This window comes from Scyliorhinus torazame, chromosome 4 (genome assembly GCF_047496885.1).
Source record: "Scyliorhinus torazame isolate Kashiwa2021f chromosome 4, sScyTor2.1, whole genome shotgun sequence".
In the NCBI taxonomy this organism is placed as follows: domain Eukaryota; kingdom Metazoa; phylum Chordata; class Chondrichthyes; order Carcharhiniformes; family Scyliorhinidae; genus Scyliorhinus; species Scyliorhinus torazame.
Genome location: NC_092710.1, coordinates 322,120,583 through 322,146,130, shown reverse-complemented (window position 1 = coordinate 322,146,130; position 25,548 = coordinate 322,120,583).

The window sequence follows — 25,548 nt, the reverse complement described above, 5'->3', positions numbered from 1 at the left end:
GTCCTATGCCTCTGTGAAATGAATCAGGCTTGCAAGTCAAATAAAATAACTAATGCTGTACCTGCAAATCCATCTCGACTTTTATTGAGGCCAGACTGACGGGTAAATAAATTTGTATATTGTCATTTGGTGCCGAAACCCGGGATTTCTCAAGACTGTTCTGACCAACTACGAAATCAGAATTAGACTGATTATGAACAGGGAGAGTGGGAAGAAGGGGCCCACAATGTATAGCTGGAAAATGACCGTGCATTGCTTTTTCCCCTCTTCTTATCATCTGATTAGTCTGGTCACTCACGGTTGGTACGGAAAGATCATCTCAACGAAATCAAAGGTCAGTCTGGGGATTAGAAAATTAAACTGATGGGATATAATAATTGATAGTTGTTTTGGGTTAATTGTGTTGTTGATGAACTGATGTGACTTCAGCAGATGAAGGTTCAGTTAAATAAGTGTTTTTAAATCTGAAGATGGTTCAACTCCATGTGTGAGTTCTGATTCGGCTTGGGTTAGGTTATGGGTTGATGCGAAATCTAAAAGAGATGGTTCAACTCCATGTGTGAGTTCTGATTCGGCTTGGGTTAGGTTATGGGTTGATGCGACATCTAAAAGAGATGGTTCAACTCCATGTGTGAGTTCTGAATCGGCTTGGGTTAGGTTATGGGTTGATGCACCATCTAAAACAGATGATTCAATTCCATGTGTGAGTGTTTTAAATCTATAGTTGATTAAGCTAAAATTGTATCCTTGGACTGTAGTGGCGAAAAACGCAGTTCTGAGGACTAGTTGAGATTATGGGGAATTGCTTGGATGAATTTCAAAACAAAGAACATCCATAGAACTGGATGCTGCATGTTAGTTAAAGCAGAAGTCTCTCAAAGGGTTAACAGCAGCAGCCAAAGTTAAAGTCAACAGACAGTGCTTCTCACTCAGGCCTTGAGATAACAGCAGCAGCCTGTAGTGTAATCGGATACCTTTCCTTTGAGTCAGTGAACTCCAGCAAAGTTACGTTTTGAATTAATTAAAGGAAACCAGTGGGTTTCTCCACCTCTTTGATAAAAGTTATTATTTTCGAAAGCAATTGATTGAAATAGCCAGAATCTTAAGTTTTACTTACTCGAAATAATGTTTATCTCATTTTATTTGTGAATTAATAGAAACTTAAAGAAACTCACTGACACCATTTTAAAAAGTGTAAATCTGGAGATGACAGTTGACTTTGCTCCGGTATACATCACCGCAGCTAACTGCTCCCTCATTGATAGCAGCCAACATTTTTGAGAATGTAAGAAAAACTTGTTAAAAGAAAAATTGTTAAGATAAAGAATTAAGTTGTAAATGTTATACAAGTTTGTGTTAAGCAAATCGTAAATTTAGTTCTGAGTTGAGATCAGAGCTAAGCTTGCAAGTTGCAATTTTCAAACATTTTAAGTTTTAAAAGAACACTGTTAGAACCTTTTCAATCATTTTGCCAAGGAGCAAAAATTGCCATTGGTTATAAATAAACAAATAAATAAAAAAATATATAATTTAAAAAAAGAAAGAGCCAAAATATGAAAGCTAAAGAGTTAATTAGATTATGGAGACAATATTGTCAAGAGGAAAGAGATAAGATCATGTTATCAAGTTGACAGGACAATGCCCTTAAAATGGGAATTCCAATTAGTGAACAGGGTAACCAAAAAACATTACCGGTCTTGAAAAAGGATGTGCATTCAACAAAAAAAAACGCGCAAGTAAAGACAGGAAAGGCTCGGGTCAAACAAAAGATGGGCTACGTAGTTCAATGGCTGGCCTTCAATTGACAGAAAATGACCAATTCGATAATTTGAAAATGTCAGCAAAGGATTTTGACTGCACCTGTAGCATTGTCTGCACTAATTCCAGAACCACCAGAGTATTATATCCAGTCACTGCTCCCCAGATCCCAATCATGCCAGTCACTCCAGCCCTTTTGGTTGATAGCGTGGGTCCTGATTTGCCATCTTCACGATTAGTGGGGGAGGAGGAGCTCTGTTCCACAAGCCCAGTTAGTTCTAGGACCCGATCTCGGACAGCGAGAGAAGGGCTTGATCCTAACCAGAAACAATTAAGCATACCACCTAAATCCCTTTAGGCCAAGGGGAAACCGCAAATTTCGAGAACAAAGGGAGATGCCAGGGATGATCTGAAGAGAAAGAACTCCCTCTAGTGACAGGGAGGGACGTCGAAGTCTTGGAAGAACCAGAGGAAATAGCTAGAGTGCCCCCTGGTGAGACTCGGAGACAGTTGCCGATTAGGAAGATACCAAACCTTGACGCAGTGACTGCCGGGGCCCAGCCCACGATAGACGTTTATTTCCCATGGACACCCAGTGAGATGATGGCTATTATGGCTACAATCCCAGATAGAAAAGAATCTCCTGCTGCTTTCGTGGATTCCCTGAGAACTACCATCTCAATTTATCAAGCTGATTCTAGGGACCTCTGGGCCCTAGTCCAGCAGGTTTTAACCCCAGCAGAGTACCGCAATCATGTTAATCACTTGAATTATGCTAGCCACGCCGCACTTCAGCAAGCCCATGCGTTAGACGACGATAGAGGGACACAAATCCTGAATGCGTTGAATAGCACATTTCAAAAGCCCATAAATATTTCTGCTATCTTAGACCTAAAACCTAAGAAGATTGAAGAGCCAGAGGAATTTCTGGAACGTTTTAATGAAATCTACCGTGGGCAGTCAGGCGACTTGCCATATCAAAATGGTCAGAATTCCCCTCAATATTGTGCTATGTTAATGCATTGCCTACCACCTTCCGTGGCTACTGCTGTGAAATGTAATAACATGAATTGGACAGAGAACGGCCCTTCCCAGATGGCAAGGGCAGTCAGATTTGATTGGAAGGAGGGTGTAGACCAGGAAGGAGGCTCAGTTACAAAGATTAAGACTGAGCATGTAATGAAAAAGGATGATCTGCGACCCCAACAAGCGGCAGAAATGGTAGCTTACCAGCTGGAGCCCCAATATTGTGACTTTGGGTGGGTGGATCAGCGAGGGGGAGGATATCAAACCCACCCAAAGGGACCCTCAGCTCCTTTTTATGGTCCACCGTATGCACCAACAGCTTTACAACCGCCGCCCCCTCTGAGGGGCCATTGGTCTCCTGGGAGAAGAGGACGGGGCAGATATAGAGGGAGCAATGCATGTTTTAATTGCGGCCGTGCAGATCACTGGCAACAGGAATGCCCCTTTAAAAGACAGGCAGCAGAAGGAGGGGGTACCCACCAAGGGGAGGACAGACGAGATACACTGATTTCTTCCAGGCAAACCCTTTCCCAACACAGGATTGACTAGCTAATTTAGTCATAAGGATTCTCCAATCGGACAGGGAACCTATTATCTCTCTGCAGATAGGAGATGAACATCACCCATTTGTAATCGACACTGGAGCAGCCATGTCTTCTGTGCAATCAGAACTTCGCCTACCACTATCTGACCACACCCAGCATTTGTTGTGGTTCCAAGGACAGCTGTGTGAGTATCCTATTTCTGAACCTGTGACAGTCACTTACGAGAATAAGTCTGCAGATCATCAGTTTGTAGTGACTACTGGATTGGACTGTAACTTGTTGGCCCGAGATTCACTGTGTATCTTCCAGCTACAGCTAGAGTGCGGAGACGAGGGGGTAACAGTTAAATCATGGAGGATGAGACAACAGTGCTATATTTCTATCACCCCCCAGTGGTGGACGTTAGATATTGAACATTCACTGCATCACGTTACCCTGGCCCATGACAGAACCGGACAAAACAGGGAGTTGGAGGATAAATACCGGCCATTAATTAGGACCGAATGGCCAGTCAAAGTTACAGCCACAGTCACGGGAAAAGAAGGTACAGCCGATTTTGTTACAATATCACCACATTTATGGCCACAGTCAGCTTCGGTAAACCCTCATATTACACGTCAGGTCCACGACCAGTACCATGCCAGGGATATGGGGCCTATGGTAAGGAGGGCAGTGGATCATTCAGAGCCAACAGACTACGCACTTCAAGTCATGCCGGACAGCACTACCATAAAATATTTTGAGGTCCCTGAAACGATTAACACTCGACTGCAGTCCCGTCTATGGACAAATTAATTCGAGAGCTGTTGAAACAGGGTATTTTGGTCCCTTGCCAATCAGAATGTAACACCCCCATACTTGCTGTGCCTAAACCAGCCAAACCAGACCAGTACTGGTTAGTACAGGATTTACGTTCAATCAATGCCATCGCACAGCCGTTACATGCTCTCACTCTCCAACAGGATATTACGGTGTATAGCTCCCACTCGGTCATCGCACTACTGAGGCAACTGCAGACTCAGCATCTTACCGCAGCTCGTCAGAATAGGTATGATATATACCTTTTGAACAATCCACGTCTGACATTTAAACACTGTACCACTATCAATCCAGCCTGTTTTCTTAGTGGTCCCCCTGTCCATGAAGACGCACCTGGCCACGACTGTTTAGCCTTGATTCAGGAAACTACCACAATAAGGGACGATTTGAGTGATATTTAGTCAGAACAACCTGGCATGATTATGTGTGGTCAAATATCCCACCGGGGTTTAGTTAATGACTTACTGCAGGCCCTCCTTATGCCAGCGCAGATTTCCGTCATTAAATGCGCTGCCCACACAAATGGTAAGACCCCAGTTGACGTTGGTAATGAACAAGCAGATTGTGCAGCGCGGACAGCCGTGCAAATTCAGCAAGAGATGGTGCCTAAAATGTTAAGTCAGACTAAACGATCTACTATAAATATGTCTGCTTCTGACAAGTCAATGCCAACCGTCCAAGACGTCATAAGGTTACAGGAGGACGCTCCTGAGAATGATAAACAAATATGCAAACGGTTAGGTTGTACATATGATTCTGTTTCCTCTTTATGGACCACGCCTGCACATCAGACTTGTATGTCTGATGTACTGGCTTTATGGGTCATTGAATGTGTACACTTTGCAACTCATTGTGGGGCTCGAGGGGCTAGTGATTTGTTGCTGGACACTTGGTGGCACCCTAAAATGCAGGGGTTGGCCCAGAGTATCAGTAATCGGTGTTTGATTTGTCAGCAATATAACACCAGAAAAGGTATCCCTTGTGGGATGGGGCAAACCCCGTTGCCCAGTGGTCCCTTTGAGACGCTACAAATGGATTACATTGAGTTGGAAAGCTGTCAATGTTTTAAATATGTTTTGGTCATTGTGGATGTGTTCAGCAGATGGGTTGAGGCATATCCGACTATCGATAATAAAGCTGCTACTGTGGTTAAAGTTCTGATGCGGGAAATCATTCCCCGGTACAGTATACCAGCTCAGTTGAGTTCTGATAACGGGCCTCATTTTCTTGGACAGATTAACCTGCCTCCCTTCCCCAGTGCTATTTTACAGGTGTGGTGCATGATGGGGTGGCTACGCACCGTCTGTGTGATATTTGGCCTCACCTCGCTTGGAGTGTTATTGGCGACGGACATGGAAAAGGGAAATATTATCTACATTTGTAACCCCAACCAAGCTACAAGGACATTTCATTTATGCAAAGGTGATGTTCTTCGCTGCCCCCATATACGAGGACATAGTATCGACTCATGGAAGGTCACCAAATTCAAGGAAAATGCAGGACTCGTGAAGCAATTGCACTGGTCCCGGCGATGGGAAGGAAACATTATATGGACATTGCCTTGTTTTTGGAATACATGTAAATTTGATTTTGGATGTGTTAAGATTGGTGCGATAAAGGTAACATCAGACCGTCAGGAGAGCGTAGGAAGAGGCTATGAGAAAGAGAGGGGGACTAGAGAAGAGACGGGGCGTGTGAGAAGGGAAGTACAACTAGAACGTAGGTTATCTTGGAGATACACTTAATTTAGTTAAAGGCCACACTGAGGAAAACCCGGGTAGTATGAATCTCTTCTACCAGATTTACCACCGTCTGTATGGCCAGGGACGGGTTGTCTGCTACCCGAACCCCGCAGCGGTGTCTAGGTTATTTTCTGTTTCACCGCTTTGGGGCACTCCCCAAACGGTGGTTCATTGTCAGCGTTCCGAGCCACCGCCCGAGCAAGTCACTCTTCCTTACGATCCGGGTTCAGCACCACCAGCTATTTGCCTTCCACTTCCTCGGGATAATTCCCACTCACAGTATGATAGGCTGCAACGGTGGAGGGCGTACATACCTAGCCACTTCACTCCCAATAGGGATTCCCGGTCGTACGAGAATTGTTTCAACAGTGAAGGATACGGCTGTTTGCTGGTAGAGGTGGAAACGAATATAACATGTCTACTCCCCACCTGTACGGACAGGAGGTGTCATATCTCCCAGGCATCTGGCCAATGCGTTTGTTACATCACTGGCGTTCTATTGAACGCCGGCCTCCAGCTCCTTTGTGGCTGGGCGAATGTCTCTCATATCACTGTTGGGACTAGGGCTTTCCGCATTGCTGGGCGGCCCGAATGGGCGTTCCAAAGCTGGATAAACTGGGCTACTGGGGGGTCCCTACGCAACCGATATACTGATTGTGATGCTCACCTGTACACAGAACAAGGATACTACTTTTTATTTTTAAAATGGTACAGCAACTAATGTTTTGTCACCCCCATTTCCCTGCCAAATTGCTATTGGGACTCTAGTCCCTACCACAGTCCCCTGCCCCTCGACGTGGATGCTGCATAATCAGTTAGCATGCCGGGCAGTCTCAGCTGAATTCTGCGAGAACTGGAAAAAACCTCAGGTTCTCGCACCCAACCGGGGCCCCTCAGCCAGGTGGGGGATTCGGAGCATCTTGACACTGGGAGGTGTGGGGGGTTCCTTGGCTGTCAGTGATAGGAATTATTTTATTTGTGGCCTTACCATCTTGGGAAATGAAACCTTGGGAGCCCTCGGGGCAATAACCAAGGAATTGTCTCAGCTGCGGTTGTTTGCAATGCAGAACCGGTATGCTCTTGACTATCTTCTGGCCCGTGAGGGTGGGGTATGCGCCATAGTACAGGGCAAGTGTATCATGGGAGTTCAAGACTTAACCGCTAACATCACTAAATTTATGGATCGCATACGGGATCACCTGGACGGAATGCAGGATCCTGGCTCTTGGGGTAACTGGGGATTTGGAGGTTGGAAGGACTGGTTGATAAATATGGCCATGTATTTAGTGGTGGCTATTGGCTGCATCTTTGTGGGCCCAGCTATCCTTAAATGTGTGATGGGTAGAATGCGGGATACACTGGAACAGATCAACGCCCCTAAAATCTTGGCTGTCAAAATCCATGAGGGTGCAGCAGATGAAGGGGGGCTACGCCAGGAATTGGAAATGCAGCGACGGATCTTTTTAGATGAGGGACCGTAGCTATGGATTGGATAGTTCGGTTATCATGGAATGATAAAAGGAGGGAATGACGAATGTGATATAAAATAGTTACTTTCGAGATATTAGTTACTGTAATGTAGAGATAGGCCAGTCTCATTCTGGTGAGTTCACAGACAAAGGATTTCAGACCGCATGGCAAAGCAAGGAGGAGGTGTGTCCACCAAAGGAGAAAAGGATGCTGGGTAATAAGGGGGCCAGAGGAAGGGATGAGAAGTGAGCCAATCAGAATGTATGACCAGGTCAGGAGGGGTATAGGATGACCTATGGGAATCGTGTATGTGAAACTTGATACCATTTGAATTGATTTGCAGAAATCCCTTTGTCTCTTTGTTCATTCGCTTTCCGGGGTGTAGGAGACTGGATGTGTCCTATGCCTCTGTGAAATGAATCAGGCTTGCAAGCCAAATAAAATAACTAATGCTGTACCTGCAAATCCATCTCGACTTTTATTGAGGCCAGACTGACGGGTAAAGAAATTTGTATTTTGTCATTTGCAAATTTCCCCGCAACAGCCAATCAGCATCTCCGCTCTACTGCCCTCTGCTGGATGCTTGTCTTCACTTGAACAACTAGGGTCTCTTGCTGAGGTAGACCTTCAAGTTAGGGTGAGCACACGGACGTATGCACATTTCCCCGCAACAGCCAATCAGCATCTCCGCTCTACTGCCCTCTGTTGGACCCAATTTTCTGGATGGCCGTGGATTTTAGCCAGACCATAAACCGATTCACGCAGCTTGATGCGTACCCACTTCCTTGCATCGCAGAAATGGTAAATTGGATCACCCAATACCGAGTACTTTCCATGGTCGACCTCAAATCCGCCTACCACCAGCTCCCCATCCGACCAAAAGACCACCCCTATACTGCCTTTGAAGCAGCCGGCCGGCTCTTCCACTTCCTCAGCGTCCCCTTTGGCATCACAAATGGGGTCTCCATCTTTCAACGGGCGATAGATCAAATGGTGGACCAGTACTGTTTGCGGGCTACATACCCATACTTGGACAATGTCACCATCTGCGGCCATGGCCAGCAGGACCATGACGCTAACCTCAAAGTTCCTCCAGACCGCCCTTAACCTGACCTATAATGAGGAAAAATGCGTTTTCCACACAACCCGGTTAGCCTTCCTCGGCTATGTCGTGGAAGACGGGGTCCGAGGTCCCGACCGCATGCGCCCCCTTAAGGAACTCCCCCTCCCCCGCAGCCTCAAGGCCCTCAAACGGTGCTTGGGGCTCTTCTCCTGCTACGCCCAGTGGGTCCCCAAGTATGCGGACAAAGCCCACCCACTCATAAAGCCCACCACTTTTCCCCTCTCGGCTGAGGCTCGATTGGCCTTCAACCGCATCAAGGCCGATATCCTCAAGGCCGTTATACACGCGGTGGACGAAACTATCCCCTTCCAGGTAGAGAGCGATGCGTCAGACATCGCCCTGGATGCTACCCTCAATCAGGCAGGTAGACCAGTAGCGTTCTGCTCCCGGACCCTCACCGCCTCCGAGGTTCGACACTCTGCAGTCGAGAAGGAGGCACAAGCCATTGTGGAGGCTGTGCGGCGCTGGAGACACTACCTCGCCGGTAAGAGGTTTACCCTCGTCACCGACCAACGGTCGGTCGCCTATATGTTCAATAACACGCAACGGGGCAAAATAAAAAATTATAAAATTTTGATGTGGAGGATTGAACTCTCCACCTACACGTACAATATCAAGTATCGTCCAGGAGAGCTCAACGAGCCCCCAGATGCCCTGTCCCGCAGCACATGCGCCAACGCGCAGGACAACCGGCTGCAAGCCATCCACAATGACCTCTGCCCCCGGGGGTTACCCGGCTCGTCCATTTTATCAAGTCCCGCAACCTACCTTACTCAACCAAGGAGGTCAAGGCCATGATCAGGGCCTGCCAGATCTGTGCGGAGTGCAAACCGCACTTCTACCGGCCAGACAAGGTTCGGCTCTTGAAGGCCTCGGGGCCTTTTGAGCGACTGAGCGTGGAATTCAAGGGGCCCCTCCCGTCCACCAATCGTAATGCCTATTTCCTACCGTTATCGATGAGTTCTCCCGTTTCCCATTCGCCATTCCCTGCCCCGACATGACCTCAGCCACCGTGATTGATGTTCTTCACTCTGTTTGGTTTCCCCGCTTATATCCACAGCGACCGGGGTGCATCGTTCATGAGCGATGAACTGCGTCAGTATCTGCTCAGCAAAGGCATCGCCTCAAGCAGAACGACCAGTTATAACCCACGGGGAAACGGGCAGGTGGAGAGGGAGAACGTGACAGTGTGGAAGGCCGTCTTCCTGGCCCTATGGTCGAGAAGTCTCCCAACCACCCGCTGGCAGGAGGTCCTACCCGATGCCCTACACTCCATTAGGTCACTCCTCTGCACAGCCACGAATGAGACCCCTCACAACTGATTGTTTGTCTTCCCCAGGAAGTCTACCTCCGGGGTCTCGCTTCCACCTTGGCTGACGGCTCCGGGACCTGTTCTTCTCCGGAGGCACACGAGGAGCCATAAAACGGACCCCCTGGTCGAAAAGGTCCGACTGCTCCACGCCAACCCCAGTTACGCCTACGTCGAGTACCCTGACGGCAGGCAAGATACGGTTTCCCTCCGGGATCTGGCACCCGCTGGATCCCCCACTACAGACGCCCCTCCGCTCCCCTGCAGGACCCGGCACCCCCTACAACACACCCCCTCCCGGCCCCACCCCCCATTGGTGAGCACCTACCATGCCCCCTCGCGCCACCCCTTTACACACCCCGCCGGCACCGGCACCGCTACCCCCAGCCCCATCTATTCTCCCTGCGCCCTGTTCCCCTGCCCCGACCCAGACCGAAGCTCCGACTGCCGTGCTCCCGGATGTACCCTTAACCATCGGCCGCTGCACCACCGCCCGAACTGAGGAGGTCGATGAGGACGATCCAGCCACCGAGACGGATGGACCTATGTTGGCACTTCACCCCCGCCGGACTTTTTTAAACAGGGGGTGAATGTGATGAACGGTTACTGTAACACTGTATCCTTGTCATCATGTAAGGTGATGTCCCCTTTAAGACCGGGCTTGGAACCCTGGGGAACTCCGCCTCCGGCTCCGCCCATCTGGGAGCTGTATATAAGGGGCCGCCTTGTGGGCAGTGCAGCAGTTAGCACACGACTCGGCACTAGTCTAGTTCTTGGTTTATTAAAGTCTTCTTTACTGTTTACACTCTAAGTGTCGTTATTGAGGGTACCACAGGCTTCAAGGTAGAGCTGGAAGTGTTGTTTGAATATCTTCCTGTTGGCCCCTAGGTTACCAGTGATACGGAGCGGCGGCGGCGGGCGGACGCTGTCCATTTTGCAGGATGACGGTATGCTGGTCGAAGGCAGATCACTTGCAGGTAGGTGTAAGATGTTCTAACATCGTTCAAGTTTGAAAAACTTGAGGATAGACAAGTCCCCCGGGCCTGACGGGATATATCCAAGGATTCTATGGGAAGCAAGAGATGAAATTGCAGAGCCGTTGGCAATGATCTTTTCGTCCTCACTGTCAACAGGGGTGGTACCAGGGGATTGGAGAGTGGCGAATGTCGTGCCCCTGTTCAAAAAAGGGACTAGGGATAACCCTGGGAATTACAGGCCAGTTAGTCTTACTTCGGTGGTAGGCAAAGTCATGGAAAGGGTACTGAAGGATAGGATTTCTGAGCATCTGGAAAGACACTGCTTGATTAGGGATAGTCAGCACGGATTTGTGAGGGGTAGGTCTTGCCTTACAAATCTTATTGAATTCTTTGAGGAGGTGACCAAGCATGTGGATGAAGGTAAAGCAGTGGATGTAGTGTACATGGATTTTAGTAAGGCATTTGATAAAGTTCCCCATGGTAGGCTTATGCAGAAAGTAAGGAGGCATGGGATAGTGGGAAATTTGGCCAGTTGGATAACGAACTGGCTAACCGATAGAAGTCAGCGAGTAGTGGTGGATGGGAAATATTCAGCCTGGATCCCAGTTACCAGTGGCATACCGCAGGGATCAGTTCTGGGTCCTCTGCTGTTTGTGATTTTCATTAATGACTTGGATGAGGGAGTTGAAGGGTGGGTCAGTAAATTTGCAGACGATACGAAGATTGGTGGAGTTGTGGATAGTAAGGAGGGCTGTTGTCGGCTGCAAAGAGACATAGATAGGATGCAGAGCTGGGCTGAGAAGTGGCAGATGGAGTTTAACCCTGAAAAGTGTGAGGTTGTCCAGTTTGGAAGGACAAATATGAATGCGGAATACAGGGTTAACCGTAGAGTTCTTGGCAATGTGGAGGAGCAGAGAGATCTTGGGGTCTATGTTCATACATCTTTGAAAGTTGCCACTCAAGTGGATAGAGCTGTGAAGAAGGCCTATGGTGTGCTCGCGTTCATTAACAGAGGGATTGAATTTAAGAGCCGTGAGGTGATGATGCAGCTGTACAAAACTTTGGTAAGGCCACATTTGGAGTACTGTGTACAGTTCGGGTCGCCTCATTTTAGGAAGGATGTGGAAGCTTTGGAAAAGGTGCAAAGAAGATTTACCAGGATGTTGCCTGGAATGGAGAGTAGGTCTTACGAGGAAAGGTTGAGGGTGCTAGGCCTTTTCTCATTAGAACAGAGAAGGATGAGGGGCGACTTGATAGAGGTTTATAAGATGATCAGGGGAATAGATAGAGTAGACAGTCAGAGACTTTTTCCCCGGGTGGAACAAACCATTACAAGGGGACATAAATTTAAGGTGAAAGGTGGATGATATAGGAGGGATATCAGAGGTAGGTTCTTTACCCAGAGAGTAGTGGGGGCATGGAATGCACTGCCTGTGGAAGTAGTTGAGTCGGAAACATTAGGGACCTTCAAGCAGCTATTGGATAGGTACATGGATTACGGTTAAATGATATAGTGTAGATTTATTTGTTCTCAAGGGCAGCATGGTAGCATTGTGGATAGCACAATTGCTTCACAGCTCCAGGGTCCCAGGTTCGATTCCGGCTTGGGTCACTGACTGTGCGGAGTCTGCACGTCCTCCCCGTGTCTGCGTGGGTTTCCTCCGGGTGCTCCGGTTTCCTCCCACAATCCAAAGATGTGCGGGTTAGGTGAATTGGCCAATGATAAATTGCCCTTATATGTCCAAATTGCCCTTGGTGTTGGGTGAAGGTGTTGAGTTTGGGTAGGGTGCTCTTTCCAAGAGCCGGTGCAGACTCAAAGGGCCGAATGGCCTCCTTCTGCACTGTAAATTCAATGATAATCTATGATTAATCTAGGACAAAGGTTCGGCACAACATCGTGGGCCGAAGGGCCTGTTCTGTGCTGTATTTTCTATGTTCTATGTTCTATGTTCTAATGCCTGGTACCATGATGTGTTGAGTGCTCTGGATCCATGGAACACATACAGGCCACCAACACTTAAAATAGTGCAACACTATTTTATTAAGTTAGAAACTGTTGAACATACTTTCACTGTGGGTTAACACAATGTTAGATTAAACTAAAGACCTACGCCTGTCCGAACCAGTCTATGCACTCAGCACATGGTGAAGATCTGTGCTGTAAGCTGTAAGCTCTGTCCTTATAGGAGGCTGCATCCCGAATGAGTGGGAACTCTGATGCCCCCTGTCTTTATAGTGAGTGTGCTCTAACTGGTGATTGGCTGCGGTGTTGTGTGTGTTGATTGGTCCCGCTGTGTGTCCATCAGTGTGTGTGTCTGCACCATGATATACTGGTGTATATTATGACAACCCCTATCGCTATATTGTGCCCTGCACCCGTGCCAACTTAACTGGTATCTCCTTTTCTGGCCTTATGGGTTCTAACGCTATGTCTAGGTGGATCCGCAGGTGGTACAGCAGGAGTGGAGGCTCCGTGACCTGGGTTCCCTTTCATGGCCATCTTCTGAAGTGAGCGGGCCTGGATAGGTGTCCCTGGCGCCGTGGTGCTGCCCTGTTCTGCCCACTGCACAGCAATGCGGCAGGTACAAGGGGGGGGGGCTAGCCTGAGGCGCTGTGCTGTGTGGGAGTCATCGGCACGGGCCCCACCACCTCCTCCTCCCTCGGCATGCCAGATAGCCCCCGGGCTACGCCATGGGATGGGGGTGCAAGCGGAGCTAACCCCTGAGGCTCGCCCTGCCACCTGACGATTTCAGTCCTTGAGGGCCATGCCGTGCTGACCAGGTTCACAATGCTTGGGGCCATGGAGCACAGGGAGTGGACCACCTCCCTCTGCCACTGAGCCACATCATCCTATAACTGTGCCACCACCTTCTGGGTCTGTGCCACATCAGCCAGTGACCGTACCAGCTCTCTCTGGGCCTGTGCCATGTTGGCCAGCATCCAGGAAATGCCGCTGACACCCTCAGTCATGACCCGGCATGACTGGGCCACACTTGGAGCACCGCTGCAATGTCCGGAGGCCCATTGCTGCCTGTGATAGGAGCTTTGTGGCCTGCGTGATTTTCCAGCGAGTGATGGAGAACAACGTGCGGGGTCTGCCCAGGGTGGGCGTATACCCGGACGATGTCCTCATCACCAGGACCTCACACAAGGGGCACTTGGGCAACCTAGCGGAGGTCCTCTGATAGTTTTAACTTGCCGGCATCCGCCTGTGGAGGGAGAAGTGAGTTTTTAACCCCCCCCCGAGGCCACCTATTTGGGGTGTTAGGTGGACAGGCAAGGCCTGCACCTACTGGAAGGTCCGGGTCATCCGACAGGCACCCATCCCGCAAGGTCAGACCATGCTCCGCTCTTTTTTTAGAGCTTCCCAATTACAACGGAAAATTATTCGCAACTTAGCCATGTGGCTTAGGCCGCTCCACCAATTGTTGAAGAGAGGGCACCAATGGGAATGGGCCCTCCCCCCGCACCGGAAGCCGTTCCAGAATAAGCGGTGGTTACCCTCCGAGAAGATGCTCATGCACTTTGACCCTGCAAAGCCATTTCTCGTCATGTTCCAGCTTCTCCTTACAGTGTGGGGGATGTGCTCGCACAGTGGATACCCGCCGATCACCTTCACGTCTCGCACACTTACAGTGTGGGGGATGTGCTCGCACAGCGGATACCCGCCGATCACCTTCACGTCTCGCACACTTACAGTGTGGGGGATGTGCTCGCACAGCGGATACCCGCCGATCACCTTCACGTCTCGCACACTTACAGTGTGGGGAATGTGCTCGCACAGTGGATACCCGCCGATCACCTTCACGTCTCACACTTACACTGTGGGGGATGTGCTCGCACAGTGGATACCCGCCGATCACCTTCACGTCTCGCACACTTAGTGTGGGGAATGTGCTCGCACAGCGGATACCCGCCGATCACCTTCACGTCTCGCACACTTACAGTGTGGGGGATGTGCTCGCACAGCGGATACCCGCCGATCACCTTCACGTCTCACACTTACACTGTGGGGGATGTGCTCGCACAGTGGATACCCGCCGATCACCTTCACGTCTCGCACACTTACAGTGTGGGGAATGTGCTCGCACAGTGGATACCCGCCGATCACCTTCACGTCTCGCACACTTACAGTGTGGGGAATGTGCTCGCACAGTGGATACCCGCCGATCACCTTCACGTCTCGCACACTTACAGTGTGGGGGATGTGCTCGCACAGTGGATACCCGCCGATCACCTTCACGTCTCGCACACTTACAGTGTGGGGGATGTGCTCGCACAGTGGATACCCGCCGATCACCTTCATGTCTCGTACAATTGCTGACTTGCACACTTAGTGTGGGGAATGTGCTCGCACAGTGGATACCCGCCGGTCACCTTCACGTCTCGCACACTTAGTGTGGGGAATGTGCTCGCACAGCGGATTCCCGCCGATCACCTTCATGTCTCGTACACTTGCTGACTTGCACACTTAGTGTGGTGGATGTGCTCGCACAGCGGGTTCCCAACGGAGCAGAGCCACCGATCGCCTTCACATTTCGCACGGTTGCTGACGCCGAGCGTAACTATGCTCAGATCGAGAAGGAGGGCCGGGCTGCCATGTTCGGACTGCGGAAGCACCAACAGTACATCAACGGCAACACATTCAACGTTTAAACAGACCACAAGCCTCTGCTTGGACAGTTCAAGGAGGATCGTGTGATTCCCTCGATCGTGTCCGCCAGTGTGCCGTGGTGGGCACTACAGTTGGAAACTTACGAGTATACATTGGAACACCACCCGGGCACACGGCACCGACATGCCGAAGCATTAAAGCCGCCTGCCCCTCTCCACTGCCGCCGTCTGCCTCGGGGGCGGAAGTCATAGGGCCCTCCACTTCATGGATTCACTGGCAGAGTTGCTGATGGGACAACACCTCAGGACACACCTCAGCCTCGTCAGCGTAGACATGGGTGCACCGATCTCCCACCGACAGGACCGCTTAGAGAGGGATGCTGTTTGGCGCATGCCGCTGTGCAACTTCAAACCCGGGGACGCCATCTACATCCCTAATTTCGACGCCACGTGGATCCTGGGTCTGGTACTCAGGGAAACTGTTCCAGTCTCCTATCGAGTCCGGGTACATGGGAAAGAGGCCAGTTGCCACTTGGACCACATCCACAGCCGCACGCAGGAACCACTGGGCCAAGACCAAGACTCAACGGTCCGGGACCTCACGTGGACTCCATCTCCACCTAGAACGCCGCCCGGATCACCGCCTCGATCGTCGTCACCTCCGCCCATCCAGTTCCAGGATGCCCGTGTCTTCTCGGGGGATTTGGACACTTCTTCTGACATGGGCATTGGCCCGCCCAATGTGGACATACAGCCACTGCCCGCACTGTTATCCTTGCCGGCCACACTGCATCCGCCTCGCTGCTCCAGCCCAAAACATTGATTGCCTATGAGATAAACACCACCCAGTTCCGCAATGATAATGCCAGACCGTCGTCCGCTCCCCAAGCAGATTTGGGGTGGGGGAGAGGTGTTACAACCCCCTTGCGGGCCACGGTCAATGTTCCATCAGATTCCACACAATTTACCTCAGAGTATAAACTCCCCCCAAGCAATTGAGGGCGGGGTTTCCCCTTAGCAAGGGGGAACCTCACAGTATAAAAACCCTGACTTGGGAGCACTGTAGGGACCTGCCTTTTGAGAGCTGCACGGTGCACCCCTATGTTTTAAGAGCTCCTGTGTAAAGAGCTCTATCCACTGTCCTGTCGGTGGGTGGCGTTTGCATTGGCGCTCCCTCTCGATCCCTCTCGGTCCGCCATGTCCGGCTCTCCTTCGCTCCTCATGCCTGCAGCCTGGATCTTCCTCTCCTGACTCTTGCTGCTCTTACTGTCTTTCCGGCTCCTTGGCTGATTTGAGGGCATTGCGTCGGGCGGCTGTTAGTTCAGGGTGACTGATTTTCGGGTTAAAAGGACCTAAGTTGAGGTTTCCAGGGGAGAGACCCCTTTCATGCGACTGTCCAGCACATCGCCACCATCGGACGCCTCAGACAGCGAATATATATTCGTTCAAAGGATGTGCGCTTCGCTGGCTAGGCCAGCATTTGTTGTCCAGCCCGAATTGCCCTTAGAAAGTGGTGGTGAGCTGCCTTCTTAAACCGGTGTAGTCCATGTGGTGTAGGTGCATCCACAATGCTGCTAGGGACGGAGTTCCAAGATTCTGATCCAGTGGCAGTGAAGGAATGATGACATATTTCCAAACCAGGATTGTGAGTGACTTGGAGGGGAACTCGTAGTTGGGTTTGTTTTCCCATACAACCGCCACCCTTTACCTTCTTGGCAGTAGAGTTCGCGGGTTTGGAAGATTCTGCCAAAGGAGCCTGAATGAGTTGCGCTAGTGCACCTTCTAGATGACACACACTGCTGCCACTGTGTAGCAGAGGTGAAGGGAGCGAATGCTGAGGGTGGTGGATGTGATGTCAGTCAAGTTGGCTGCTTTGTCCTGGATGGTGTATTGTTTCTTGAGGGTTGCAGGAGCTGCACTCATCCAGGCAAGTGGAGAGTATCCATCACACTCCTGACACGTCTTTGGATGGAAATCAGGATTTGTGGACTCAGGTGAGTTAAACGTCTTGGGATTCCTAGTCTCTGATCTGCTCTTGTAGCCGCAGTATTTATATGGTTAGTCCAGTTCAGTTTCTGGTCAATGACAACTCCAAGATGTTGATCATGGGGGATTCAGCGGCTGAAATGATGTAATGTCAAGAGTCGATGGGTGGATTCTTTCTTGCTGGAGATGACTATTGCCAGGCACTTGTCTGGCGCCAACATTACATCCAGCTTACCAGCCCAAGTCTGGATATTGTCCAGGTCTGTTGCATATGGATTGCTTCAGTATCGGAGGAGTTACAAATGGTGCTGAACATCTCCACTTCTGACCTTATGACAAGGGAAGTTTTGATTGAACCAGTGGAGAGATTTCCTCCAGATTCCCATTGACTCCAGTTTTGCTCGGCCTCCTAGGCAGCACGGTAAGTGGCGAGCACTGTGGATTCACAGCGCCAGGGTCCCAGGTTCGATTCCCCGCTGGGTCACTGTCTGTACGGAGTCTGCACGTTCTCCCCGTGTCTGCGTGGGTTTCCTCGGGGTGCCTCCGGTTTCCTCCCACAGTCCAAAGACGTGCAGGTTAGGTGGATTGGCCGTGATAAATTATCCTAAGTGTCCATAAAGGTTCGGAGGGGTTATTGGGTTCCGGGGATAGGGTGGAAGTGAGGGCTTAAATGGGTCGGTGCAGACTCAATGGGCCGAATGGCCTCCTTCTGCACTGTATGTTCTATGTTCTATGATAGATACCACAATCTGTTAAATGCTGCCTTGATGTCAAGGGCAGTTGCTCTCACCTCACCTCTGGTGTTCAGCTCCATTGTCCATATTTGAGCCAAGGTCAAAATGAGGTCAGGCTCCGAGTGACTCTGGTGGAGCCCAATCGAAGTGTCAGTAAACAGGCCTTTGCTGAGTAAGTGCTGCTTGATCACACTGTCAACAGCCATCATTATGCTGATGATGGAGAGTAGGCTAATGGGACGGTAATTGGCTGGGCTGGATTTGTCCCTCCCTTTGTGGGTACAGACAGATATCGGGGGGGGAAAAGTACACACAGGACATGGATCCCAAGAAAAGGAATTTGGGGAATGTCTAAGGGATGTTTTTTTGGAGCAGCTTGCGACAGAGCCAACTAGGGAACAGGCAATTCTGGATTTGGTGATGTGTAATGAGGCAGATTTGATTGGGGAACTTAAGGTGAAGGAACCTCAGGGGCAGTGACCACAATATGATAGAATTTACCCTGCAGTTTGAGAGGGAGAATCTGCAATCAGATGTAATGGTATTACAATTAAATAAGGGTAACTACAAAGACATGGGGGAGGAGCTGGCCAGAGTTGATTGGAAAAGGAGCCTAGCAGGGAAGACAGTGGAACAGCAATGGCAGGAGTTTTTGGGGGTTATTAGGGAGGCACAACAGAAATTCATCCCAAGGAGGAGGAAACATGCTAAGGGGAGGACAAGGCATCCATGGCTGGCGAGGGAAGTCAAGGACCACATAAAAGCAAAAGAAAAAGCATACAAAGTGGTGAGTATTAGTGGGAAGCCGGAGAATTGGGAAGCCTTTAAAAGCAGAGGACAACTAAAAAAGCAATAAGGAGGGAGAAGATGAAGTATGAGTGGAAGTTAGCTAGTAATATAAAGCAAGATAGCAAAAGGTTTTTTCAATATATAAAAGGTAAGAGAGAGGCAAAAATAGACATTGGACCACTGGAACATGTGGCTGGAGAAGCAATAATGGGAAAAAAAAGAAATGAACTGAATAGTTACTTTGCATCAGTCTTCACTGTGGAAGACAGCAGTGGGATGCCAGAGCTCCAGGAGAACCAGGGGGCAGAGCTGAGTGCAGTGACCATTACTAAGGAGAAGGTTCTGGGGAAACTGAAAGGTCTGAAGGTGGATAAATCCCCTGGACCGGATGGACTACACCCCAGGGTTCTGAAAGAGACAGCTGAGGAGATTGTGGAGGCATTGGTGATGATCTTTCAGGGACCACTGGAGGCAGGAAGGGTCCCAGAGGATTGGAAAGTAGCTAATGTAACACCACTGTTTAAGAAGGGAGTGAGGCAGAAGACGGGAAATTATAGGCCGGTTAGCCTGACTTTGTTCATTGGTAAGATTTTAGAGTCCATTATTAAAGATGAGATTGCGGAGTACTTGGAAGTGCATGATAAAATAGGACTGAGTCAGCACGGCTTTGTCAAGGAGAGGTCACGTCTGGCAAATCTGTTAGAGTTCTTTGAGGAAGTAACAAGGAAGGTAGACAAAGGAGAACCAGTGGACGTGATTTATTTAGATTTCCAGAAGGTCTTTGACAAGGTGCCACATAGGATGCTTAAATAAGTAAAGGGCCCATGGTGTTAAGGGTAAGATCCTGGCATGGATAGAGGATTGGCTGACTGGCAGAAGGCAGAGAGTGGGGATAAAGGGGTCTTTTTCAGGATGGCAGCCGGTGACTAGTGGTGTGCCTCAGGGGTCGGTGCTGGGACCACAACCTTTCACAATATACATTAATGATCCGTAAGAAGGAACTGAAGGCACTGCTGCCAAGTTTGCAGATGACACAAAAATCTGTAGAGGGGCAGGTAGTATTGAGGAAGCAGGTGGGCTGCAGAAGGACAGGTTAGAACATAGAACATAGAACGATACAGCGCAGTACAGGCCCTTCGGCCAACGATGTTGCACCGAAACAAAAGCCATCTAACCTACACTATGCCATTATCATCCATATGTTTATCCAATAAACTTTTAAATGCCCTCAATGTTGGCGAGTTCACTACTGTAGCAGGTAGGGCATTCCACGGCCTCACCACTCTTTGCGTAAAGAACCTACCTGTGACCTCTGTCCTATATCTATTACCCCTCAGTTTCAAGCTATGTCCCCTCGTGCCAGCCATTTCCATCCGCGGGAGAAGGCTCTCACTGTCCACCCTATCCAACCCCCTGATCATTTTGTATGCCTCTATTAAGTCTCCTCTTAACCTTCTTCTCTCCAACGAAAACAACCTCAAGTCCATCAGCCTTTCCTCATAAGATTTTCACTCCATACCAGGCAACATCCTGGTAAATCTCCTCTGCACCCGCTCCAAAGCCTCCACGTCCTTCCTATAATGCGGTGACCAGAACTGTACGCAATACTCCAAATGCGGCCGTACCAGAGTTCTGTACAGCTGCAACATGACCTCCCGACTCCGGAACTCAATCCCTCTACCAATAAAGGCCAACACTCCATAGGCCTTCTTCACAACCCTATCAACCTGGGTGGCAACTTTCAGGGATCTATGTACATGGACACCTAGATCCCTCTGCTCATCCACACTTCCAAGAACTTTACCATTAGCAAAATATTCCGCATTCCTGTTATTCCTTCCAAAGTGAATCACCTCACACTTCTCGACATTAAACTCCATTTGCCACCTCTCAGCCCAGCTCTGGGTTAGGGGAGTGGGAAAAGAAGTGGCAGATGGAACACAATGTGGAAAAGTTTGAGGTTATGCACTTTGGAAGATGCTTAGGAAACCAGAAGTACAAAGGCGTCCTTGTTCACGATTCTCTTAATGTTAACGTGCAGGTTCAGTCGGCAGTTAGGAAGGCAAATTCAATGTTAACAATCATGTTGAGAGGGCTAGTATACAAGACCAGGGATTTACTTCTGAGGCTATATAAGCCCTGGTCAGACCCCATTTGGAGTATTGTGAGCAGTTTTGGGCACCTTATCTAAGGAAGGATGTGCTGGCCTTGGAAAGGGTCCAGAGGAGGTTCACAAGAATGATCCCGGGAATGAAGAGATGTTGTATGAGGAACGGTTGAGGACTCTGGGTCTGTACTCGTTGGAGTTCAGAAGGATGAGGGGGGGATCTTATTGAAACTTACAGAATACTGCGAGGCCTGGAAAGAATGGACGTGGCGAGGATGTTTCCACTTGTGGGAAAAACGAGAACCAGAGGACACCATCTCAGCCTAAAGGGATGATCCTTTAAAACAGAAATCAGGAGGAATTTCTTCAGCTACAGGGTGGAGAGTCTGTGGAACTGTTTGCCACAGAAGGCTGTGGAGGCCAAATCACTGAGTGTCTTTAAGTCAGAGATAGATAGGTTCTTGATTAATAAGGGGATCAGGGGTTATGGGGAGAAGGCAGGAGAATGGGGATGAGAAAATATCAGCCATGATTGAATTGCGGAGCAGACTCGATGGGTCGAGTGGCCTAATTCTGCTCCTATGTGTTATGGTTTTATGAGGGACTGCCAGCATCTGGAGCGAAAGCTGATCTATCTGATTACAAAAGGTGGCTTAGTACATTGGGCTAAACAGCTGGCTTGTAATACAGAACAAGGCAGCAGCACGGGTTCAATTCCCGTACCAGCCTCCCCGAGCAGGCGTTGGAATGTAGTGACTAGGGGCTTTACACAGTAACTTCATTGAAGCCTACTTGTGACAATAAGCGATTACTATTATTATGTGCGCCATTCTTGAAATCAGGTCTTTTTTTCTTGGAATGTGGTGGCTGAATTGCCATGCATTTTCAGCATTTTCCATTCCTAACCTCCTTCTCCTCCATTACGGATTAAAAACCAAATTACAGCTGTCACTTTAGTGATGTATAATGGGACACACTTCACTGAGATACAATAACATAAGGCCCCATGGCTTTGCAGGCCATTTGAATATATGTTCTGTCATGGCTGCCAGCCAAGATAACTAGCTTGGCTCTTGTTAATTTTACTTATTCAGGAGAGTTCGTAATTGGAGTATATTTTTTGACATAAAGTAGGATCAAAGAGTGGTTAGCCTGTCGAACACAGTGTGTGGACTTGCTATTGTTTCCCAGAAGTAATTTATTGACCGAAGCGTGTGATTAAATGTCAGCTGGTGGCAGTCAGAAGGAATTTTGGTTTCAAGTGATAATGTATTGATTAATGGAGAAATTAATGCTTCCTACCATTGAGCAGTCAGCCGCAGTCCATTGTGAGCTTGTGGAGTTTTAAAACAGTTGGATATGTGAGGGAGGGGACAAAATTCTCTCTGCTTCCAGTTTATAGATATTTGTATTTAAACTGCATTTTGACAAGGACCCTGTCGTGTTGGGTGTTCCGATACACAAATGAACCAACACGGTTGTAGATGGTACAACTCTGTTTTTTGTCTTTGTACAATAATAACTAATAACTGCTGGCTGAGGTTCGTTCTTCACCAGCTAACCTGTGGACCCAGCCCTGGCAGTATCTTGGTGAGGCACTCAGCACATGGTGTATGTCTGAGTGGCACGCTGAGCTCTGTGCCCTGAGCTATCTCCTGGTAGAATGAGCAGGAACTGTGGTGTTCCTGTTTTATAGTGCGTGTGCTCTCACTGGTGATTGGCTGCGATGTTGTGTGTGTTGGTTGGTCCAACTACCTGTCCATCAGTGTGTGTGTGTGATTGCACCATGATATGTTAATGTGGATATCATGACATCCCCTCTTTTCACAAGGATATGTGCCTACATGCTAATAAATATTAGTGTGTACTGAGTGCATCTGAGTATGTGTGTGCAATATTTACAACATGTACATGAGGCTAAACTATATACAGAGGAAGGTGTCAGGTGCAACAGAACAACGAGGTTGTACCACTAACAAAACAAATGCAATCAGCAAACAACGAGAGAGAACTTCTGGAACGACAAGAAAGAAACTCATTAACAGTGCTGTAAAACAATTCAGTGAGTCCAATGTGCTAACAGGCTCATAAGTCAAGGCTATCAGGTGGGCGACGAATTCGGGTTGACCGCCTCAAGGGTGGGTCAGGATCCACCTGCTGAGGAATGGGCCTGGCCATGGGCGAGAGAGGAATAGGCAGAGTGGCAGGAAGCTCAGCGAAGTCGACATCAGGGACAACAGGAGGGCGTGGCACCGGTGCATGACCACGTAGCGAGCGCAGAAGCAGCCGAAGGGCCCGCCGATTACGCCGGCGAATGGAGCCATTAGGCATGCGAACCAGGAACGAGCGGGGAGCCACGTGGCGGAGAACCTCGGCGGTTGCCGACCAGCCACCCTCCGGTAGGTGTATGCGGACGTTGTCTCCAGGCACCAGGGCAGGAAGATCAGTTGCCCGAGCGTCATGTGCCACCTTCTGCTGAGCACGCTGCTGTCACATCCTCCGCAGTACTGGAGCATGGTCGAGGTCAGGAACATGAATGGACGGCACAGAGGTCCTGGGGGTGCGACCCATCAACAGCTGGGCTGGTGAGAGGCCTGTGGACAGTGGGGCCGAGCGATAGGCCAGCAAGGCTAAACAGAAGTCAGATCCGGCATCAGCAGCCTTGCAGAGGAGCCGCTTCACAATGTGGACGCCCTTTTCCGCCTTGCCATTCGACTGGGGATGTAAAGGACTGGACGTCACGTGTGGGAAGTTGTATGAAGAGGCAAAAGAAGACCATTCTTGGCTCGCAAAACAAGGCCCGTTGTCAGACATGACGGTGAGCGGAATTCCATGGCGAGCCGAAGGTTTCTTTGCATGCCCGGATGACAGCTGATGATGTCATGTCGTGCAGGCGTATGACCTCCGGATAATTTGAAAAATAGTCAATCAGAATGACGTAGTCCCTGCCGAGCGCATGAAAGAGATCCATGCCCACCTTCGCCCAGGGGGACATGACCAGCTCATGGGGCTGAAGCGTCTCAGGGGGTTGTGCCAGCTGAAACCTTTGGCAGGTGGGGCAGTTGAGCACCATGTTGGCGATGTCGCTGCTGATGCCCGGCCAGTACACAGCCTCTCGGGCCCTCCGCCTGCAGTTTTCAACTCCGAGATGTCCTTCGTGCAGTTGTTCGAGGACAAGCCGGTGCATGCTGTGTGGAATCACAATCCGGTCCAGCTTTAGGAGGACACCATCAATGACGGCCAAGTCGTCCCGGACATTGTAGAATTGTGGGCACTGTCCTTTGAGCCACCCTTCCGTCATGTGGCGCATTACACGCTGTAGAAGGGGGTCAGCCACAGTCTCACGGCGAATGTGGGCCAGACGTGCATCAGTGGCTGGCAGATTGGCCGATGTGAAGGCTACTTGTGCGTCGACCTGACAAACGAACCCTTCCGATTCGGGCGGTGTGCTCACTGCTCTGGACAGGGCATCTGCGATGATGAGGTCCTTTCCCGGGGTGTAGACAAGTTGGAAGTTGTACCTCCGGAGCTTGAGCAGAATGTGCTGGAGGAGAGGGTCATATCGTTGAGGTCCTTCTGAATGATGCCGACCAGGGGGCGATGGTCGGTCTCCACAGTGAACTGCGGAAGACCATACACATAATCGTGGAATTTGTCGATGCCGGTTAACAAACCCAGGCACTCCTTTTCAATCTGCGCATAGCGCTGTTCTGTGGGGGTCATGTCCCACGAGGCATAGGCGACCGGGGCCCATGAAGCGGTGTCGTCCCGTTGCAGGAGTACCGCCCCAATGCCGGACTGGCTGGCTACAGTTGAGATCTTGGTGTCCCGAGTGGTATCGAAAAACGCCAGTACCGGGACGGTGGTGAGCTTGACCTTGAGCTCCTCCCATTCACTCTGGTGTGCGGGCAGCCACTGGAATTCCGTTGTCTTCTTGACCAGGTGGCGAAGAGCCGTTGTGTGCGAGGCAAGGTTGGGAATAAACTTCCCCAGGAAGTTGACCATCCCGAGAAAGCGCAGCACTGCCTTCTTGTCTGACGGCTGCTGCATGGCTGCGATGGCTGCCACTTTGTCGGCATCCGGCCGCACACCCGACCGGGAGATGTGGTCCCCCAAAAACTTTAGCTCAGTCTGGCCAAAAGAGCGCTTGGCTCGGTTGAGGCGCAGGCCCTGATCCCGTATCCGTGCAAAGACACGCTGGAGATGACTGATGTGCTCCTGTGGTGTGGTGGACCAGGTGATAACGTCGCCTACGTAGACCCGCACCCCTTCGATACCCTCCATCATCTGTTCCATGATGCGATGGAACACCTCGGATGCCGAGATGATGCCAAACGGTATCCTATTGTAGCAGTATCTGCCAAATGGAGAGTTGAAAGTGCACAGCTTCCTGCTGGACTGATCCAATTGAATCTGCCAAAAACCCTTTGAGGCATCAAGCTTGGTGAATATTTTTGCCCGAGCCATTTTGCTCGTGATTTCTTCCCGTTTGGGTATGGGGTAGTGTACCCTCATAATGTTGTTATTCAAATCTTTTGGGTCGATACAG